The sequence below is a fragment of the Mytilus galloprovincialis genome, chromosome 10, assembly GCF_965363235.1.
Source record: "Mytilus galloprovincialis chromosome 10, xbMytGall1.hap1.1, whole genome shotgun sequence".
NCBI lineage: Eukaryota > Metazoa > Mollusca > Bivalvia > Mytilida > Mytilidae > Mytilus > Mytilus galloprovincialis.
This window is the reverse complement of record NC_134847.1, coordinates 31,415,721-31,439,249: the sequence shown is the minus strand read 5'-3', so window position 1 is coordinate 31,439,249 and position 23,529 is coordinate 31,415,721. Positions and strand designations below refer to the sequence as shown.

The window sequence follows — 23,529 nt, the reverse complement described above, 5'->3', positions numbered from 1 at the left end:
CTCAAACGCCACAGACGTCATGCTGTATTTTCTGGCACACGGCTTTGAAAAGCTACAGGCAGCAAGAGGGTTAGGTTAATACATCGATTTCTGACTACAACCCGAAGTGATCCGAAGTAAGAAACAGAAAACAGAAAATTTTAAAAATTGTACATTGCCGCCAATTTTACTTTTCCGCGAAAATAACACAACTTTAGAAGGCTGGGTTTTAATTAGTCCAAATAATTATGACGTCTGGCAAGGCTATTTCATTTTTTTTCTGGGACGCCTTCCTACAACCAGTCTTGTATGCGTCAAAAGTTCAAGCGGCCGGGTCAGGCGGGATAAGGGGTAAGGTGCATGCAGTCCCGATGTTGCAACAAAGACTTCAGGGAAAAAGGACTTATTTTTCAGAAATCGGATATGGCTTACCGTCCTTGTATGCAATGAGCAAATAACTGTTATTCCTTTTTGTCCATTTTATCATTCTGTGACTGTGTACATTGAATTCGGTGCTTTCCCATTTCATGACGTATGGTTTCCAATATGACGTCACTTGTAAAATTGTGAAAAAAACACTGAACGTTGACTGCAAATCGGTAAATAATATTTTTGAATTAATATAGGATTAAACGCCTTTTTAAATGATTTTTTTAGTGTATAAACTCGACCAATTCACTCACAAACAATTTAAAAAAGTCCGAAAGACAGTTTTATGCCATGTTTGTGAGTGACTTGGTCCAGTTTTAGTTTATAAAATATACACCAATAAATTCATTTAAAAAGGCGTTTAGGGGACGACCATTTGATATTCTGGGGGGAAGGGGTGGGGCAGGAGGATTTTGAAAATAGATAACTCAGCCATGATAATCACAAAAATAAATGGTTTAATTGTTCTGTGGTAGTTTGAAAATAAATTACCTGACTGGTAATGTATTGAAAAAAAATAACTCAGCAGGTCTAATCGAAAGTATGAGATGGCACCAGATTCTTCGTAAATTCATCTTTCCCCAAAAAAAATCGCGAAACACTTCCCAAATTTTTTTAATAATAAAAGTATAAATATTATTTAAATATACTTGATATGTCTGAAAATTGGTTAATTTAACTTGAGGTATCTTGTCTCAGGAAACCTTACCTCACTTTTATTTTAACAATATTTTAAATGCTTCATGTAGGAAATTTCAAAACTAAATGCTTATCTCCATATCAAATTGTGTTCACAGCGAGTGCCTTGCAAGAAGCAAATTCTGTTTTCCCTCAGACGAAGCCCTGATTTTTCGGGATCAATATTTCTTATTTATTTGTCTTTTGTTCATTGATTGCCCTTTTGTATTCTGTTAGTGTTGCATTCCTTTTCTAATGTAGTAATTTTGTTATGAACTTGATCATGAGTTTAAAAAAAAACAGCTGCCACAGACTTAACTATGTGAATTCCATTTTTACTTTATCATGCACATTGGTCTTTTGATGTTGTCCCTAGAAACTTCAGTCTTACACTGAATTTATACATTTTGCTTTGAGAGCAAAATATTGTCAAAAAATTATTAATACAAAGCTTACATTTTCAGATTATGCAAGGGTCTTCGGAACACTCAGAAAGCATGCTTTTGCATCATTTGTTCTATAGCTTCTTGGGCCTTCAGTGGCTCCAAAACCCTTTAAAAAAAAATTGCCTCGCTCCGCTCGGCGAAATATGTTGGCTAATACTTTTAAAAGAGGCATTACAACCAAACTTTAATACTATGTATGTATGCAATACATGTATATGCAGTTGGGAATATAAAAGATTCATTTCTGCAGAAGATGATGATTAATTCTGATTAAAATGGTACATAATGACTTGACTATACATGTACATATTATTTATAATAAACAAATCATTTAAAAATTGTATGTTTTCGAATATCATAAATATAGTTGTAAAAATGAATAATCAGTCCCTTGCTTTAATGAAAATGAAAAATCTTGCTTCAATAGTGCAGAAAATGAATAATCTGTCCTCTTAGTTTACAAAAATAAATAACCGATCAAAAACAAATCCTCCTGCCCCCCCCCCCCCCCAACCCCCCAACCCCCAGAATATCAAATGGTCGTCCCCTTAATCCTGATCATTTTTAAAATGGAGGAAAGGAATTCGTCTTCCAACACTGGTACACTCTATCACACGTAAATTGTATAGTTGTGTCATCGAATTTCTGCTCTGTCATATGCATGAGACTAACTTTTAGAACAATATATTTTAGATTTGACAAACAGTACATTGTAAAATTAAATTAATGTAATGTTGGCATACAACTTGAAAATTATGATGATGAAACTGTACATGTACCAAGGAGCAGATAGTCGGACAAACCATGATCTCTTTATGCACCTAGTGCCTAAAAATATTATGAATAAGTCTCCAATTACCTGCCATTTTCAGAACATCTGAAAAAAATCAAAATCCCGAGGTCATGCATATCTCAATTATGTGTATGAACATCCTACAAAATATTTAAGTTGTATCTTTAAAACTGTAGAAGGATATAGCCGTACAAACAATGTATCCTAATCCGGACGGGCGAACGGACGGACGTGCGTACAGGGATAAAATAATATGCCCCCGACATTTTGGCACGAGGGCGTAACATTCTCGTTTTGAACATATGTACCTGTATGTATAACACATGTACATCACGAAAGGGGAACTTGTTTTTCTATATGAACATAGGTAGCAATACACAGTTATAGAAGTTTAGTTTCGCATTTTGACCATGGTGAAATTTTTAAATATGAAAGTTTTTGTACAATAAAATTGATTTTTACATTCGTACCGCCCATAAGTCCAGAAATTAGTGAATGTCAAGTTAGCAGCCGGTTCGTTATTCGATATTCGATAAATAAATTTGGTTGAAAATCATAAAAAATTTGTTAACATTAAAAGCATGATTTTCAAAGGAGTGAAAAGATACGCAGGGAATCGTTTTATGACCCCTTCAAGTTGTCTTAAACTCTCGTTGTCCTCGAATATAAACCCTTATCAATGCTTATGTAAGTTTCGTATTTGTCTTTATGTAATATAGATTTTTATCAATAAAACGACATCAGAACTGTAATTTTATATCTATTATTTCTGAAAACGAAATCAAAACACGAACACTCTACAACACATTTTGAATTATAAATAGAAATATATATCATGGATATGGAAACTCCCCCCTAAAGAAATACATAGTGAAAACCTACCTGAGACCGCTTAAGTGACGGTGAGACACCCCCCCCCCCCCCCCCCCCCCCTGTTCTCTCAATATGTCCATAAAATTCAACGAATTCATAGACTCTGTCCTTTTAGTCACGTTTGTATCTACCTATTAACTAAAAGTCTGCATAATATTAAAAAGATTGATAGATCGGGGGGGGGGGGGGGGGGGGGGGGGGGCTCTCATCAATGCTCTGTGCCCTTTGTCCTAAAAAATTGGACAATTTTTAGCTGAAAAGTGACAATCTAAGCCCTCCATAGATACATGTATCGAACATGACATTTTTCCGGGAAATCCTTAGATAATAAAACCTTTATACATGTATATACAAATTCTATGATTTACTAGAATTGTATTCACATTAAAAGACCAGAGGGTCTCACCCTCATTTAAGCGGTCTCGGGTAGGTTTTCACTATATATTTCTTTTTTGTGCTTTCCATTAATCTTTCTATTCATATTTCTAAATGTTTCTAGTCTAAGAGTTATATCGGCTTTTGTTTTAAGAAATATCATATATGGGTCATTATCAAAAAAACATGCAAAACTATGTTATTGGGTCTTTTTAAGCCACAGACATGAAAATATATCAAAATAACACTTGTATATGTTAAATATGAATGTTTTGTGATACACAATATACAGTTTACAGTAAGAAATGTTATAAAACCATCCTTAATGTTTTCTTAAACCCTTGGAGATAGCCAGAATTAACTGCATATTGATACATACAAACATTTTTTAATGATTTAGGAGGTGTATGTTGGTTTTATAATAAAAATTTTCACCGAAAGGAAATGTGACATTTTTTTTAAGTCAATGGTGTAACCAAAGGACAAATTAGTAGGATAAGAGTTATCTTTCGCAAAATTTGTGCATTTACAACAGTTTCTCCCTTAGCAATGTTACCTGTAAGCATGTTATGCTAAAGAAAACAAACAATTATGTTGAAGATTTAGTGAAAAAATCGTAAAAGTAAGTAAAGCTTATATCGTAACTGGAAATAGTGTCCATGGTGTACCCTTTATAAAAATCTTTTTTTTTTTTAATTTCCTAATCTTTGAATAATGAAATATATTGATTATAGAAACATGCACCAGTAACAACATATAGAATAGGGGAATGGAGCACTTGTTTCGTAACTGAATCATAAAATACATCTTAAATCATTGGTGTTACTGTCAATGGTGAGACCATTTTGATAAAATAACACCAGTGACCAGTTTAGTAACACCACTGAATATATATATCATGACAATCAGCATTGAACATTTTGTGTTTCTTTCATGTTTAACAACCGAAACATCATAATTATGAAAAACAATACTTATTTAACAAAGTTTTAACAATATGATGTTTTACATATACACAGTTTTCACAAACTGATGTATGCTGGTAACACCAATGACACTATTAAGTAACACTATTGACATTTTTAGTAATGGATGTTATGTTATATAATTTGAGATTTTTTAGCCGAAGAATTATTTTTTCATCTTTTTCTTTTGTCCGGTGATCTTGGCTTTGTGTTCAGTACTTGATAAAGGTAAAATTTGAAATGTGATGTCAATGATGATACTTTTGTGTCATTGGAGTTACTGAAGGGTCAGTGGTGTTACTATATAAAAATGCGACATTTTTTTTTATCTTTATTCATAAATGAAAGTGTTTTTAGGTCGTGTACAAAGGATTAGGTATATTATTATCATTTAATCTTATACAATTCACATAAATTCAGTTTGAGTGTATTTTTTAGTATTTACAACGACCATAATTAGGACAACCAACTTTTTTACGACAATGTATTCTGAAATTTATGTTTAAATAGAATGCACAGCTATATGAATAATGTCAATAAGTCGTAATTTAAACCTAAACAACAAATTGGAACAGTTGTTTGATGTTAAACAATAATATTTAGTACCTAAATGTATGCTTTAAATTGGTAACACCATTGACACGATTCTATCAAAGGATGACCTAAAATTGTTAAAGTTGAAGAAACTCTTCATTTTTACCATTGCATATTTCTGAATATCGTTGCTACCATACTATAGAATAGCGGGACACATTTATTAAATGTTTTAAACAATGACATCATTTTTCAAAATATTACTTCGTCGAAATTTGCACTTTTTTTTATAATGACCCATATGAAAGAACATCTTTGAAGTCGTTTTATTGATAAAAATCTATATTACATAAATACAAATACATGTAGAAAAGGGTTTATATTCGAGGACAACGAGTATTTACGACAGCATGAAGAGATCTTTAACGATTTCCTACGTATCTTATCAGTCCTCTTAACTATGAATGGCATGCTTTCAATATTGTTATCAAGTATGTTTTTTTATGATTTTCATCTAAATTTGGAATTGGTCGTATTGTCTAAATTCACCTTATCGCTAATCCCGGTTGACCCGGCCGCCTGAACTTTTGACGCATACAACAATCACTTTTCCATTATGGCGTCAGATATTTTGTTTTATGACGTCAAAATCTGACGGGAACCTGTGTGATATCCAGTAATGGCGGACAAATAGTGATAAGGTGTATAGTCAAACTACTGTTTACGGTTCTGTCAACACTGAAGTTGTGAGTTCTTTCTCTCAAGTTACATGTGCGCTCGACTCCAATTTTTAATTGACTAGGAGCGTCAGTTTTCCTGTCAATGAATTGGATGTTCTCTCCCAGGAATTCGGGCTTCCTCCAGAAAAAAAACTTATCGTTACGGAAAGTCCAATAATGCTGAATGTAGCGTTTATCAGTAAGAAGGAAAAACAGAAGACAAAACAGATACCAGAGTATCGCTATATATTCAAGCAACGTGCTAAGTTTTCTCGGTTAACTGTTTTTATATGAACATGTACAATGATGTATACACTAAATCAATCGTATCAATTTGACGACTCAAGCTTAGCATTGATACAATTGTTACTACTTGATTAAGCCGTTCCGACAGAAAATATACATCATTTGGAAATTGAACGCATAAATACAATTGATTCGTATATTCAGCACTTACCGTCAAATGTGTGAACCCCTTAAAAAAAAGACACCAACCCTCATCCAGGATACAAGTATCTCTCAAAAAAAATTTAGCTTGTCGCATCTAAAGGTCTCTACTGTTCATCTCTTCGCAGTGTACTTCTGTCACTTTGCTAATGCGGGGTTCACACATTGCCGATTATTGCTCCCGTTTGAGATCAGACAACGATACGACACGAAAAGTGAAAAAGTCGGATTAGTATCCTCAATTATCTGGAATGTCCTATTATTGTCTGAACGCAGTCGTTTTAGTTCGTAACAGATTCCTACTGGTCGGGAAGGGTCCGAATAGTTCGGCAAAGCACCCCGACAGTTAGGTGCGTCCCGTAGCATTCGGGGAAACTCAGCCGATTTTGTCTCGTCGGATTACAATCGTGCCTATGTCGTGACAGACTCTGCTGTATCGGATCGAATTCCTAACAATGTTTTGTGTATTCGGGACGGTGTCCTGTGGAACGGGAATGATCTGGAAAAGTCCCGACAATAACAGAATACAATACGACTGAGACCAGACAAAGCCGTTTGCAATGCGATAGAGCGGACCGTGATAGGATTACGTTCCAACAGTACCTGATCATCCCGATTATGCCGACAGTTTTCGAACGGATAACTTCCGTCAGCGTCGGTTCACTGTCTTGTCACTATCTGATCTCTGTCGGATTACATTCGGTAGAATCGGGACGCAGTCGTGACAGACTCGGTCGAATTTTACCTGGCGAAAGATACAAATCGAATTTCCATCCAGGATCCTGATCAGACTTTTGACAAATTTTAATCGGGAATGGTCCTGTCAAGGACGGCAGTAAAATCGTGAATGTGTGACCCCAGCTTTAGGAAGTCTGGGATATTATGTGAACTCGTTGTTTTGTGGCTCTGGGAAACGTCCATATAAATTCGTTTAAAAAATAATGGCTCTATTATTAATTGTTAGAACAGTTTTTAACAGTATTTTGAAACGGCGTGAATAAGACATAATTTTACAAAATCTTAAAAAACTGCGCAAAAAAGTCCAAAAAAAAACAAACTTTGATTAATAAAAAATCTGACACTACATTGTTTAGAATTCCCGTAGCCTATCACGAACAAACTTTGTTAAAGTTAAACGATATAAAAGTATTCTCGAATTACTTGGATCAACTCCGAACGTACCTTCAACATGTACATCATATAAATAGCTTTTGTCGGTAGTCAAAGTTCAGTGAATATATTCTCATAGCAATAAACATCTCACTATTGCCTTTAAGGTTGACTAAATAAAAGTTCTAAACGTGTTGCACAGCCTAGTTTCGGCGTCTTTAGCTGACTATGCGGTATGGGCTTTGCTCATTATTGAAGGCCGTACGGTGACCTATTGTTGTTAATTTCTGTGTTATTTAGCATATAGTTTTTTTTTGTATCAATCTTTCGACAAACAAATAACAATAAATATTAAAGTATAAATTACTAACGACTTCTATCAAATAAACATTTGATTATCAAGTCACATATGAATATTGTTTTAGAAGAGAACTATGAACATAATTGTGTGCAATGTATCTTTTTTTAATTTATTGAAATAATTCAATGTATTGTTTGATAAACCTCTCTGTCTGAAATCGTTCTTCGATTAAATGTTGCTTCGATCATATTATCGATCTCCTGATCAGATGGACATTCTTTCTTAATCTTATCAGCAATATTACGTATTTGCATGGACACATTGTGTGGGTTATTTTTATGCACATCTATGGCCGAATCTACTAAGACATATATGTCAATAGGCATAAGAATAAGCCCAATGCCACCACCAATTAAAGTAAAAGCACGTCCAGCCACTGAAGCTCCTCGTAGACCGGCTGTAGCAATATCTTCGCCAAAAGATGCAAGTTTCAAAGAGTTCAAGATTGGATTTACAATCGAATTCCAAGAGGTCTTAGCTGATGATAATCCATGAACCATTTTATTCCAAAAATTACACCACGGTTTGAATTCTGTTTCCATATTGCTGGAATTTTTACTTAGAACTTGACCAATTTCTAAACATTCAACCTTTAGTTCGTTAATAATTGAATTGTAATCATCTAAAATCTTCTTGGCAGATTTACTTCTCTTTGATGATAGTACAGCATCGACGATTGAAGAGCCACCTGCTGTCATTCCTCCTGCTCCCGAAATAGCACCACCTATAAGATAAGTATTGGAACATATACATTGATTGGGAAAACCTCTTTACAAAATCTTTATTGTGTCAACGATTGACTAGGTACGGGCTTTTAAATATTTACAAATGAAAATAAATACACTTAAGAGTATTTACAAATGCACAAAATACTTCAACGGATTCGTCCTTGTGTACCCTCCCCTTTTTTCATATTTTATCAACAGTTCGACTTCCGTATAAAAGCATTGGATACTAATAAATGTAAGATATGTTTCCTTTTATTACAAAAAATATATTTTACTAAGATATTTAATACTTAAACACCTTTTGTTTTAGTACAGTAACGTCATCAAAGATAAAAATGACGGAAGGTACTATCTGATAGTAAGTCGCTTTTCCATTTATTTTTGTAAAGTGCGATAAATACGGGATTTCCTTCTTCTTGACCTACCGTCATATATTTGTTGATAATTGTATTATGTTGTTTCAGTAGTAGATAATTGATAAGAAGTAGTTGATTATCGTTTACGAATCCACTACTTCAATTCTCAAGCTTAACCCATTTCTAGTAAAACGACTATCTATCTACACTATTTATGATTTGAAAGAATCAACGTAATTTCATGAAAACAGTTTCTTTATTTAATCATTTTATTCTATAATGGCTGGAAATGATTAGATCCACACAGTTCACATTTATATTAAAGTTAACATAAGTTCAATATAACTTAAATGGGTTGCTATTTCCTCTTTTTTATACCAGATTTTATATGTGTATATAAATATTTTATTTAAGGTTTAATCATTACAAATTATATAAATTAAATAGATTTTGATATTTAGGATTTCTTCAAAAAGAGAAATAATTAATATACAGAATTTAATTAACTTTTTTTGGAAAGTAACAAAAATTTAATTACCAAAATTTAGAAACCCTTAATAATCACATATCACCGTGCGATGGCTTATAAATGAAGTTTACGTGCCTCAATACAATCATTTTCATTAAGCTCTAGTTGATGATGAAATAATGATAACAAAATAGTTTATTTGAACTGGACATATACAATGATACAAAAATATTTAATCATTCAAAGTTTAATATACATGATATACAAATGAAGTGTACGTGCCTCAATACAACCATTTCATTAAGCTCCAATTGATGATGAAATACATAAAACTGTTGGTTTTATTTGATCAAGTATACATAAATTTTGTCTAGACTGTTTTCCTTCCATTAGGTTTTAATTATTTTTACGTTATTACATTTGGCATCCATCGTTAATCAGTCAACAAACTAGTAGTATTTGTGGTACTTGATCATATTTTGATATTTACTCCCTCGTGTCACTCCTCCGAAAAGAAAATGTGTCTTAACTAGATATCGTAGAAAAAATACCAAACACAGTATAAGGTTATGCGTACGCTACAAGATCGCCTTTTAATTCAACTTAAATATATACAAGTCATACCAAAAAGAAAATTTTTCATCGTACGCAAGTCGAATAGAAACGATAACGTTACTTATAAAAAGGGTAGAAGGTTGGGGAATAGTATACCCAACTAACCTAATCCTTACAATCACGTTACGAGCGTCGCATTGGTCAAATACACCTCAAATCTTCCGTATATACTGACTGTCAAAATCGTCCGGACAGAAAGGAATTAAATGAGTAATACCCCATTTTATTTAAATATAGAAGGACCGTTATATATATATATAAAAAATAGGGTCGTAAAGAAAAGTATATAGTATGATATCATTTTAATCCTAAAACCAAAAGTAAGCATTTGATGCTATGATGAAAAGGAAAAGTCCTGGTACGTTATAAGTGACAAGTGTAATGTAAATATGGATGTTTATTTTATCAAGGAATGGAACTAAAAAGTAAGATATACAATTCCTTGATTCTACAGTGTTTATATATTGTTTTAGATAACAAAAAGACAAAAGTACGGTTCATTGACATGAATTGACAGATATACGCCTCAAGAGTGTTATTTAGATAATAATTAATGTCAGCCCTCGTGGTCTAGTGGTATAATGCATAGACAAAACTCAATTTAGTTTGACTTCCGGTCAACGTTCGGTCGATAACTCACTTCCGGATTTATAAATGTCCTACATTTGATCCATTCACATGCCAATGATTAAATCGTAGTTCCCTTGATAAGAAGTAATTTGAATCGTTTGAGTTTTTGACCTTATTTATAACCAATTCTTAATGTTAAGTCTTTACTTGGCGTCCGTCCTTAACTATTGCTTAGCATCAGTCAATTGTGAATGTAGCTTGTCTTTGCCAAATGTCATTCATTATCAGTTATAACTTAATGTTAATCACTTTTCATTTGAAGACTTTCAGAGAGTGTTTCATTTGCACTTTAAGAGCACACTGGTATAAATCACTGCCCGTAATCTCGGTATGGGGTCCAGTGTTAGCATTAACATAATAAAGTGCTCTCAATACTAGTACTTCATGATTACCAAAATTATAAAGGCACGGAGTGGTACCTGACTAAACAAGATGTTTAAGGCAGAGAGAGCCGAGACAATTCTCATTGATACGTAGAGTTTCTCGGAAACAACGTAGTCATGCCGACATAATCTAATTTGTGGGCATGGTGGTCAGGTTACTTGTAGTAACGAATCGTGATACAATAGATGTATGTCGGACCAACCAATCCAACCTGAATCACAACTTATTGCTAGTCCATCAAGATCAGATGACGATGCTTTAGTGAACGATATTATGGTTGACACAGATGTGTCAAGCATGGTTGGGACGTTGGAGATAAAGGACAAGAGGTCTAAATTACATACAGACAAATAAAGCTTTTATATATTTTATATGACAATGACAATGAATATGATGATCGTAGTGTGAACGTAGTCAGGTCGTAAAAACAGCGTGATGGGGACGGCATGGACGTTCTAAAATCGTACTATGGTCTTAAACAGCGTGATATGAACGTGATATAGTCGTAGTGGAAGCGTGGTTGGGTCGCAGTAAGAACGTTATGGTCGTGGTAAAGTCGTAGTAAAGTCGCTGTGAGATCGTAGCGCAGCCACTCCGACTAGAATCGCACGTCCGCTACGCTGTCGCTACGAGGATACAACGACCTATGCGATCTAACCACGACCTTAATGCGCTCTCACTAAGCTTCTACTACGACTGATTTCGCCAAGACCGCACCACGATTGTTTTGACCACGCTTTTCACGATCATCACGACCTCAACACAACCGTACTAATACCTTACTGCGATATACAAGATATACAAGATCGCACTATGATCGTCAAAACTTTCATTTTTTACACAGATCATAGTGCGATCATGGTCTAGTGGGACTGCAGTATTAGACAATAGTTACGTTATTGTTCTATCGTTACATTGTTGATAAGTTTAGTTTATTCTAATAATAGTTGGCTTTTCGAAATGGCTAAAAAGCTCGTTAGTCAGCTTCGTCAACATATAGTTAGGAAATTGTTGGACATGATATTGTTTATGCAAGGAAGACAGAACAGACCTGCTGAAATTGTCAGCTGAAAGATGTACAATAACGGACAAAATTATCCCTTTTTCGTGAAGTAAATGCACTCTGCATCAAGGTTTAATATGATATAAAGAGTTGCCTTTATCCGCTGAAGAAAGGCAATGACCATGAAAAAGAGGAAGAGAGATAGAGAGCAAAGAGACAAACAGAGTCCGAAAGTAGTTGTACCCAGGAGGAAGATATTATGAAAGCAAATGCATTAGCTGATCTAGTAACATACATCTTTGAAATTCAGAAGAGTCTGAGATGATTCCAAATATTTAAACTATAAACCAATTTGTTCTCTCCTCTTGCACAAAAGAACTTCGTTTTCTGACATAATCTTGATACACATTCATCAAGCAAATAATGTATAGAAGATTTGTTTATCCATTAATGAAATATCATCCCTGCAGGAAACTTTCATTAAAAAAAGAAATTCGTTCGCTATAATGTGGGTTTTTGTTCAATTGTTTTTTCGCCGTTTCTTATTAAATGAATAGGAACTGCTGTTATTGTTTAAGTCATTTAATCGTATAATAATAATTATCAGAAAATTATTGTTATTAACATTCCAATATATGTTTTAACATTTATTTTGTCCATATTCAATATTTTCTCGCTTTAAAAATGGTAATACTATATAATGCGGCCAATACCAACAGAAAAAGAAATGTTTCTATGCTTTTGTTTCCCCAATGGAAAAATTTCTTAAAAGCTGAAGTTGACACATTTAACCATTTAAACCTTAGTGGCAATCGACAATTTTACATCAGAAAAAAAAACTGCTATAATGGCGGTCCGTGGCGACTTTTATTAATAACTTTCAGGTAAATGTTTATACTTTTAACAAAACATTGTAGACTCTTTTTAATGTGTCTTTTTTGTTTATCCGATTGTTTCGTTACCCTCACATTAGTATTTATCCCATTTCTCTTTTCATTAACTAAAATAATTTAATACAAACCTGTTATACTTAATATGGCAGAGGTTCCAAATGAAAAAGGAATCAAAGCCAACCCAACAATAATTATTATGCCGCCACCAATTGAGACTGCCGATCCAGCTATTTTAGCCTTTTGAATTTTGCTGAAATGTTCATCTAAATTATCTGCTAAATTAGTCAACTCCTCCACAGCGGATTCTTTATTGATCTGAAGTCTTCTTAAACAGTCTTTTAGTTTTGTTATCCTCTCGCTTGGAACTTGTGCACCTTTCATATCCTGCATCATTGAAAGTAATTTATGATACCTTTTATGGTCTATTTCTATTTGATGTTTAAAACAGTCGGCAACTCGTTTCTGCATATTTCGTATATCTGAGTGCAAACTGTGCATATCCTCCTGGCTACACATATGTTGTAACTCTAGCTCCCTAAAATATTTAGTTCCCATCCCTGCAATAAAGAGTCAATCGTTATTCTTAGATGATTTTTGATTAATTTTGCAAATGGTTTTCCAAGAAACATATGAATGCATCCTGACCTTAATCACTGGAATTACATAAATATAGTATTTTATGAATTAAAAATCATGAAAATAAATCAGTTAAAATCACTTCTGATACGTCTAAGTATAATCCACATTACATGTACATGATGTAGTAGGAAGCGAAGCCATACTTATAAAAAAAGAAGATGTGGTATCATTGCTAATGAGACAACTCTCAACAAGAGACACACACATTAACAACTAAAGGCCACCGTTCGTTTATCATAAGTTCATTAAAGTAGACTTCAGTATGGCAAATAAACAACAACCATGTCAACGTCATAACCGGAAATCAGTCATTAAAACACAATAGAGAAAACAAACAAATCAGTTAAATGGATCCATCTATAATCCTTGTGTGAAATTAAATGATATACAATGCTATAAACGGGTAAGCAGATCCACAAATGACACCCGTCTTGTTTCCCCAACTTAAATACGTTGATGAGTCATATCCGGTAATCATGCATAGGAATCATAAAAAAAAAACATGTTTGGAAATTATTTCCCTAAATCTTAGACATAAGAAATTCAGAAATAATCCATTAAGCATAATATAAACATTTGTCAACTGATTTTTACCTGTAATGTTCATATATATCTGAGTATTATCTAAAAACTTTAACCAACGTATTATTTAGTTATTTTTAGTCTTTCAGTCGTTTTTCATACTCATTTCAGAGGTAAATTTAGCACCAATCAGGACAATTGGCTTGTCGTGGACAGTACCAGTGTGACGCTGATGTAAACAAGTACAAGTACATAACATCGGTTGAAAAATCTGAGGATTAACTGGATCTAAATTGACAGCAAGGAAATTGTCTTAACAGTACTTCAAATGATTAGTCTGAAAACCAACTGCATATCACTCAATGATTTGTGTTTGATTTGATTCTTGGTTAAATCGTGGCAAATATGTTTTACAGTGGGAAAAACAGAATACCCACATAGAAACATCGACCTTACGCATACACACTGTCAGTCCCTTTCAAGTAATACCTGATTTATATGCACATATGGGAACAGGATTCGAGTTCACAGACAAATGATCACTGTAGATGATTAACTAAGACCTTTTAACCACCATTGTCCGATATTTCAAATAAAAACACGTTCTTAAGAACGGAGAACTGATAAATTCCTTATCTACTATAAACTATCCTGTTACTAAATTCAAGTAAATATTCGATGATAAATTACATTCGGAAATGTTATAAGCAAGGACAATACAATTGAACCTAGATTGTGGTTTCGACAAGGGGAACACATACATGCCCTATGTGACACAAGTTTTCTATAAAGATCAACTACACCAGTATGGTTTGAAGTAAATATAGCCTCTTTCGAATAATTTCATCTTGAACTTATTTAGATTTTTTTTGTTAATTTGTTATGGTGACTTGTGTTAACGTTCTTTCATCGGCTGTATTGCTTCACCTTTAACAAATCATCAAGTCATTTATACTAACGCAAAACAAGCAATAATGCAAAATGTCTATACTAAATGAATTCGAATATAAAAAAGAAGATGTGGTATGATTGTCATGGAGACAACTGTCAATAAGAGAAGACAACTACGATGTCGATATGTTAAGCCAAGAAAACAACTGAAATTCATCTATTTCGTAGCAATACAGAATATTAACCTGTTTCTACGTGTCATACTTTGGAAAGTATATCAATTAAACGAAACTCGAATTACTTTTTCTACCAATAGGAAAGAAAAGGGAAAAACGATCCTAGTGATGGCGAAAGAAAAGCACTACGCAATTTGAAAAAAATGATAATACAAATGTAATTAAAACAGTAGATACAAATTCAGATTGTGTTTTGTAGACAGACTTAAAACATAGCAGAAGTCAGAATACTCAATATAAGTGCCAATCAGACTAATTTCACATAGCAGAATTGAAAACCTAGGTCATTGAATATGTTCAATATTATACGACAAAGGCATGAACTATGCATGTTGTTTTGTTTGAAAGTCTCCGTTTCAAGAAGGTGAATGTTTGGTAATGTATAAACTTTCGCTAAACGTGCATTTCTTAATTTTTCACCATTTCTTGAAAAAGAAAATGTCATTAAAATTTTCAACAAATAGTTAAAAGCTAAAAGAAGATTTTAGGACAAATTTATTTCTTACCAAATTCATTGTCTTGAAACGGAGACTTTGCATCAAATACAACATGCAGGAATAAAAGTATTAAATGTAATTGCACCTGGCGGACAAATTACATCATAATGTGGTTCCCTTTACGCAGTTATCGGCCATTATGTAGATTAGTTGCTTGTACCGATAGTTAAAAAGTAGTCTACATGTATAAAAAATCTTTCATAATAATCATTAAAAAATAAAAGGACACGGCAAATAACTTTTTGGTTTCGAACCAAAGAACACAAATGTTTACTAATCTTCTTCAAATTGCGCTATTAATTTCAATGCAACTCACATTTGAAAAATTCAACTTCAAAATCAATGCTCCGTTAGTAAATGTATATTTCTATGTTTTGATGTTACACATTTATTTAGATAAGGGTGAAGGTTTGGTACCATAAAACGTTTAAACCCGCTGCAATTGTTTGAAACTGTCCTATGTCAGAAATCTGATGTTCAGTAGTTGTCGTTTGTCGATGTTGTTCATAAGTGTTTCTCGTTTCTTGTTTTTTTTTATATAGATTAGACCGTTGGTTTCCCCTTTTGAATGGTTTTGCAGCAGTGGTTTGGGGGGACCTTTTATGTTGTTGTTCGGGGTGAGCTAAGCAAACAATGTATTTGAATATTTTGGAAAATATTATAAGGATAGGACAGTTTGTTTTTCATTCGTTAGATGTGTTTGAGATTTTCATTTTAACATTTTATAAAGAAATTTCCGTTTTGAATTTCTTATGGAGTTCAGCATTTAATTTTTTTTTAAACAAATAATAGGTACGGCAATTGGCGAAGTCTCCAGAAATCTGTGACATACTTATGTTTGAAATGGTGAATCTAATAATATGTTCAAGGTAGACATAAGAAGGATTGATACATAATATATGGAGAAACATTTAACGAAATAAATATTTTTTTCGGCTAGCAAATGAATATAATCCTGTTTTGAAGGTCACCTATGAAATGTAGTTCTTAAATTTTGATGTTATCAAAGTTTCTGTTTGGGAAAAATTCATTAAACAGATTACACCTGGTCAGATAATATTAAATTCTAAATAACATTCATCCAAAATTGCGACATCCTGTGTACAACTTAAATCGCTAGGCCTTTTGAATTCAATGGATAAGTGATACAGGAGTTTAAGAAAAAAAAAATCGCTTTATTTTTACCTGTAGAACACACTTGTACTGATATAATTAAACCTTATAAAGTGCTTCTTGTATACAATGTCTTTAATTTTGACAAATTTAAATGATGATTTTACAAATAAAGGTGCAATTTTTTAAGATTTATTAAGTTGCTTCATATTATATTTTACATGTATATATATTTATATATTTCTTATTACGAAAGAAGAAAAAAACCCTCGCTGCATTATTTACTTTACTCAATTAAGTTTTTTACATAATTTGATCAGCTTGTCTTTTATTTTTATTTCAAAGGTTATATATACGTAGTGTTGATGCATATTGTGTTGAAGTTAATATATATTTATTTCAAAATAATATAAATAAATTCAAACTATTGTTTAAATTTCCAGGGGGGAAAGCTGATATTATAAACAATTACTAAATTGATAAAATACAATAGATAAAAATGACCTTACACAAGTTCTTCACTTTTTACTTTTTCGATTTTCAAATTTTGAAATAATATTATAATATAAAGTCGAAACTGATTTCTTTTTTTTTCACAATTTTTTTGTCCCCTCAAATCTATTTTTTCATGTCACTTTTTTCCAAAAATTATACGATTTCATTTTCTCAAAGGACTATGTCCGGTAAGGGCCAGTTTTGGCATCAAATTTCATGTTCATCTAACAAAAGATTTTGAACACTTTTTAAACACTTAAGTGGCCATAATTAACTGATTCGATTAGTTCAAGTGAAAGATTTTAACTGATTAGTCATTAAAAACGCTTCGAATGTCAAAAATGAAAGTGGCCCATCCGTGTTCATCCTCAACCTTTATATATGTTATTTATTATCATCAAATATAACTTACATTTCAATATTATGAATGAACACGAATGCGTCCACTTTCATTTAAGACAAAAATCATCTAAAATTTAACTAAAATGTTAAAATTTGGAAGATTTCAGTGATTTAACATGACTTAATGATGCTAGTACCCGATATACGTACATTGTATTGTCAAAAACAGCCCATATTTATGTAGCAGAAGCTTTCTTCTTTCCAATAAACAACTTAAAGATTACATTTTCGAAATTTTGTAAAACTGCTATATTTTGGGGCCAAAAAGGGGTCTTACTGAACCTACTCGTTTTTTTCCAAGATTTAAATTTTTTTTTCTCTATTTCCTTATTCGGTTTCTATTTTCCTATTCGATTTCCATTACAAGAAAATAGAAACCAAATAAGGAAGTGAAAATTGAATAATGAAATAGAAACAGAATAAGGAAAAAAGAAATCGAATAAGGAAAAAGAAAATTGAACGAGGAAAGAAATAAAAATCGAATAAGGGAATATAATTCCAACAAGGAAATGGAAAAATTAAATTTTGAGGAAAAAAATGGAGAAAAATAATTGGAGAAAAATTGAAAAAAAAACTGGTCGAGTAAAAATCAGTGCAGTCGAGTACATATACAGGCCATTTCAGACTTTTACTGGTTTGTAGTGTATTGCACGATATACAAGATAATATTATTTTCACTTACTGAAAATTACAAACAACATGATCGAAAGCCAAATCTTAAATACCAAGTCCAATGGATCATAAGACGTAGTTTTCATCATCCACATTGAAGTTATTGTCATCCACATTGTAGTTATCGCCATCCATATGGTTTCAATCGCACTCCACACTGTAAAAATTGCCATCCACATTGCCAACACCATAAGCATCAATTCAAAGGGGCTGTACGATGCCCATATTATCAATATGAAATCATAGAGGTCTGTGAAAAATGTCATCTTCGCTATTTGTCTTCTTCCTGCTATTCTCCCTTGCTTCAATCTACCATGCGGTTTGTGTTTCTTTCTATCTCTCAATTATTCTATGTATAAAAACGAGTGTGGATTATTGTCAAGTAATATTACATGTACATGTCATGTTTCTACTTTTCATATTCAAGTTAACGTAACGACAAACAATTTAGTTTCTTTTTGACACCCAATAAACCATTTACTATATTGGTTTCAGGGAAAACACGTACTTTTCGTATACATATTATGTCTTTCGTATTTAGGCATGCATACGTATACATTCACAGAATATGAACTACGTGTTTACTTTTCAACCAGCAATTGCTTGTGGTCGGGTGCTCGTGAATTATACAAGGAGTTATAAATCAAATGAAACTTTTAGGACTACTTGGTTAGTACCTCTCCTACTAATATATTTGATAGTGGTACAAGCCTCCTATTACATTGAGCTGCGTCGGATAGAAATCGGCATAATGCAATTCGACGTCTAACTGTATAACGTAACGATAAAGTTACGCATCGTTTTCATTCATGTAGTTACTGACGTTATACAAAATTCCATGTCTGTTTCTAATAAACCTACGTTGATTTCAAAACATTTTTGTGGGGACATTTCTGGTCGGATTTGTATATACATGGTGCTGATAGAAGCAGAATTGTCAGTTATTTTTTTGTGTATTTGGTTAGATTTTTGTTACAGAACGTTTTCAATTTTTGGAAAAGTTATCAGTATTGCTTTTGTTCAGAAATTTCTTATATATTTCGACGAAATTGAATTGTAAAGAATATTATACATGTTCAGATCATGAGAAAACAAAAAAAATGTACGAGAAAACTATGACAAATTAAACTAGCATACGTTTGCGTATTCTAGCTCCCTGTTTGTGAAAATACAACATAATGCCTCTATAAACTTGTCTGAAAAAGTGGGGTTTATATGAAATTTGTTTAAAAAAAAACATGCACTTTTTATATAATGATAAACTATCGGGGAAATCATACAGTTTTGAACTGATTAAATCGGGCCTATAGCTAACATGCAATATACATATAGGACAAAACTAGACTAAGTATAGTATTTCTGATAAGTTAACAAAACGTTACTGATATTCTTCACGTAAACCGCCTTATCAGGTCCGACATTTAAAAATTATTTGAGAACCGTCACCTGCCCTTGGTACATGTCATCGGCTTTAATAAAATAAATAATGTTTCTTCTCCTGAATCCTATTCTATAATCTGAATAACATATTTTTTAGTCTAGGTCAGTTTTGGCTGAAGGGTTATGTACCCGTGTGTTGATTCAATACTAAACATATGGAAATTTTATAGAAAATCTACAGCCTTTATCCTTGTACTCTTATATATGGCAATTTGATGGCTGATAGATATATAGGATTATTGCATGCAGTGCTAGCATTGATTTTCTTTAAAACAAGTTTATTAATGTAGTTATTGGTTAAAACAAATAAAAATATGGACCAAATCATGTACACCTTTTAGGGTGCAATCGACTTCAGTGACTAAGCACGAAGTATTTTGGTATTTACAGGTTGGTTACAAAAAAGTAAAATCACAAAAATACTGAACTCAGAGGAAAATCAATTCGGAAAGTCCATAATCACATGGCAAAATCAAATAACAAAACGCATAAAAAACGAATGGACAAGAACTGTCATATTGCTGACTTGGTACAGGCATTTTCAACTTTTTGTAGAAAACTAACACTAGCACATCATAGAAAAGCAAGTGAGAAATCTATGTTTCAAATTTTATAACAAAAATCTCTGTATTATTAAAGGCTGTGGATTTTCTATAAAAATCTTGGTTTAGTTGCCACAAAGTACACTATTTCTAGTAAACTTATTTTTGCTTAAACTGCTTTTCGGTATTCATGCTCTATGGTTGGGTTGTTGTCTCTTTGGCACATTCCCCATTTCCATTCTCAATTTTATGCTGAATGAATCTAAATAATAGTTAATTTTCTGTAAGTTAACGTCATGTCCAATACACAACTTTCGAGTTCGATGCATTTCCGGCAAAAACTCTGGTTTTAGTGAATATCATTCGTGCGTTTAGGGGCATGTCACTTCCATTTTAATGTTGAGCGATTGGTTGGAAAATTATATTACTATATTGCACAATTTATTCGGCAAACCAAATTCTCATAATTAACAAAATGTTGCATCCTAGAATTCATGATCTTTGAAGAATTATCTTTTATAAATAAATAAATTACCAGGATAAACCATACTATAAAAGTACATTTGTAGAAAGTAGTTTTTTTTTTCGGTTAAAGGATGGGTCGTTATTCAACTTTCTCTATTACAAATATGGCAGATTTTATATTTGTATACCCTTTTTAATGGTTAAATAGCCATCAGGGGTTTATACAATGAGCTAAACAATTTGAAAATAGTTTGTTCAATATACCTTTTCATAACAATAGCTATGCGATCGGAATGTGTTATGTATTCTTAAGCAGACCTTTAATATGTTCACTTACCGGAAGACTGAAGTGTTATATGCACTATAATTCTTTCCACGGAAAAAAAATTCAAACAAATATTGTGTATATGTCTGCTCTTAGCATTAATTCATTAAAAAGTAGGTACAACTTCAACTCAGTTGTATTAAACAATGAGATCATTAAACATTATCTTGTTTCTAAATCGGTCAAATACTATCTGTGTTTCCAAATGCGATTTATGTCTCGCAAGTGCAAACAGTATGATATAGATAACTTATTAAGTTCAATCGCTTGAAGGTTTACCCATTATGCAACCCAAGACAAGTTTTTCATCAAATCATCCATACACTCCATTCTACTTAGTTTTAAAAATATTTGAAATATTGGTGTCATAGTTGGTTAGTTCTAGTATTCAAATCTATAGGCTTGTAAATACTTGTCTAACCAGCACAACTTCATATGAATGGTATCACTACAAACCATTAAAAGTCTGAAATGGCCTATATCTGTACTCGACTGTACTGATTTTTACTCGACCAGTCTGAATTCGTCTGAGATTTACTTGATAATACTCGACTGTAGTCTGAACTATACTTAACAGTCTGAATGTGTACTTGACCAGTACTTAACCGTTTTATACGAGTCTGAACTGTACTCGACCTAGTCTGAACCGTACTCGACCTAGTCTGAACTGTACTCGACCTAGTCTGAACCATACTCGACCAAGTCTTAACCAAACTAGACCTATTTTTTGTATCTATTAACTGAATTTTATCAATTTAGGACTTTTTTTTTTTAAATGAAATTAAAACAACAACTTGAAATTAAAAATGTATTCAATACAGTATTGAAATTAAAATTTCACAATAATCAATCATAATATAACTTCAACTCAATATTAATCAACACTTGCATACTAATATATATCAACTTTTAAAATATTAATAAAACAAGCTGATCAAATAATCTAAAAAAATGAATTGTGACTAATATTTTCAATATTATTCAAATTTTATGAATATTTCGGAAGTATTTTATGGTAATTGGACTATTTTCACCATTAACTTAAGCCAAGGATTTGTATTTACTATACAAATCCTTGATAACCTTTTTAAAAAAGGAAATGTATTCCAAAGTAACAGTAAAAAGATTTTAAAATTAATTTAAGTATTTTTTGTCAAATAAACATGGCATACATTTAGCACTTTCATATGTTCTAATTAACTCAGTACATGTGTGTTTTATAGGTAAAAAGAAAGCCCTATTTTCTTAAATTCGTGTATTACTTATCTAGTACATACATGTATATTCGAAAGGCCTTGTTATTCAATTTAAACAGGATGTTGCAATTTTGAATCAATGTTATTTAGAATTTAATACCTCTGACCAGGTGTGATCTTAATTATGAGATTGCCCCAAGCAGAGGTTATACTTTATATTTCACTACTAATCAGTAAAATTATTTTATTCATTTATTTAATTTTTTCCCTTTTTGATATAAGTTATATATAATATATTTTTTTTTATCCTAAATATAATCAGAGATATATTTCTTTTATAAGGTTAAAATCTTTTATAAATTTTGTTGGTTGTTGTTATATATATCAGTTAAAAAGAAATTTATTTAAACAGTTAAAAAAGTAGAGGGTTTTTGGTCTAGTATGGTTCAGACTGGTCGAGTATTGTTCAGACCTTTGGTTAAGTATGGTTTAGACTGGAAAAATAGGTCGAGTACATGTCAAGAATGGGTTAAGACTGTTTCAGACTGGTCGAGTAATAGTTCAGACTATTTTCAACGGCAAAGATAAGTGTCAAGTACGATTCAGTACAGTCAAGTATGGTTCAGACTGGGGTCGAGTAATGTCAAGTAACAGTCAGACCAATTCAGACTGGTCGAGTAAAAATCAGTACAGTCGAGTACAGATATAGGCCATTTCAGACTTTTAATGGTTTGTAGTGATACCATTCATATGAAGTTGTGCTGGTTATACAAGTATTTACAAGCCTATAGATTTGAATACTAGAACTAACCAACCATGACACCAATATTTCCAATATTTTTAAAACTAAGTAGAATGGAGTGTAAGGATGATTTGATGAAAAACTTGTGTTTTTGGGTTGCATAATGGGTACAACCTTCAAGTAATGTCAAGTAAAAGTCAGACCAATTCAGACTGGTCGAGTAAAAATCAGTACAGTCGAGTACAGATATAGGCCATTTCAGACTTTAATGGTTTGTAGTGTATAGAGATTGAAAATTGAAATAAACCTTTTTTTGTGAAAATTGCAAGTTCTGTTTAACTGTGATGTTATTTGAAATTAGATTTGCTCAAAATTATTCTATCTACGAATAAAAAATAATATGTTTTTTTAGATGAGCTAGATTTATGAAAAATTTATATTAGAAGTGTCATTTTAGAATGCATATTATCGACCAACCTATAACAAATACTCCTGTTGATTAGTGGTTGTCATTTGTTGGTTTGGTTCACATGTTCTCGTTTCTGGTTTTTTTATATATAGATTA

The 23,529-nt window shown here is 32.3% G+C and overlaps 1 long non-coding RNA gene across 1 annotated transcript; it reads right to left on the bottom strand.

Annotated features, from left to right (window-relative positions):
- Positions 1 to 7,780: 7,780 nt before the first annotated feature.
- On the bottom strand, positions 7,781 to 21,181 carry LOC143049093 (uncharacterized). The gene is made up of 4 exons (XR_012970057.1): positions 21,039 to 21,181; positions 18,265 to 18,603; positions 12,916 to 13,344; positions 7,781 to 8,433 (listed from the first exon to the last, which is right to left on the bottom strand). It is a non-coding gene; the product is annotated as an uncharacterized LOC143049093 (long non-coding RNA).
- Positions 21,182 to 23,529: the final 2,348 nt, after the last annotated feature.